Here is a 533-nt window from a genome sequence, read left to right on the forward strand (position 1 = left end):
CGCCTGCCACCATGTCTGGCTAATTTTTTGTATTTTTTTTTGTAGAGATGGGGTTTCACTGTGTTAGCCAGGATGGTCTCAATCTCTTGACCTTGTGATCCGTAGGCCCAGCTCCTTTTAAATAAAACTTGTAGCCATTGGTTTGTACTGAGTTCCTGTGCTAGACCCAGTAAACCAAACCAAAATGGAGTCACTCTTGCTCAAGTTCCACACCACCAAGCTGAAACTAAGTTGTTTATCTGACCTGCCAAGAAATCAAGAGAGAGATAACGGCCAAATCCCCAAACAGGCCAGTTTTAGCCAGAGTGATAAGGAAGTCCCCTCTGTGTTAACCTTACAAGGAAAATCACTTTGAAACCACCCATCTGGGCAGGGCAGCACTTTGGGAGGCCGAGGAGGGCAGATTATGACGAGGTCAGGGGTTCAAGACCAGCCTGGCCAACATAGTGAAACTTTGTCTCTACTAAAATACAAAAATTAACTGGCTGTGGTGGTGTGTGCCTGTAATCCCAGCTAGTCGGGAGGCTGAGGCA

The sequence above is a fragment of the Colobus angolensis genome, unplaced genomic scaffold (genome assembly GCF_000951035.1).
Source record: "Colobus angolensis palliatus isolate OR3802 unplaced genomic scaffold, Cang.pa_1.0 Scaffold1, whole genome shotgun sequence".
Classification (NCBI taxonomy): domain Eukaryota; kingdom Metazoa; phylum Chordata; class Mammalia; order Primates; family Cercopithecidae; genus Colobus; species Colobus angolensis.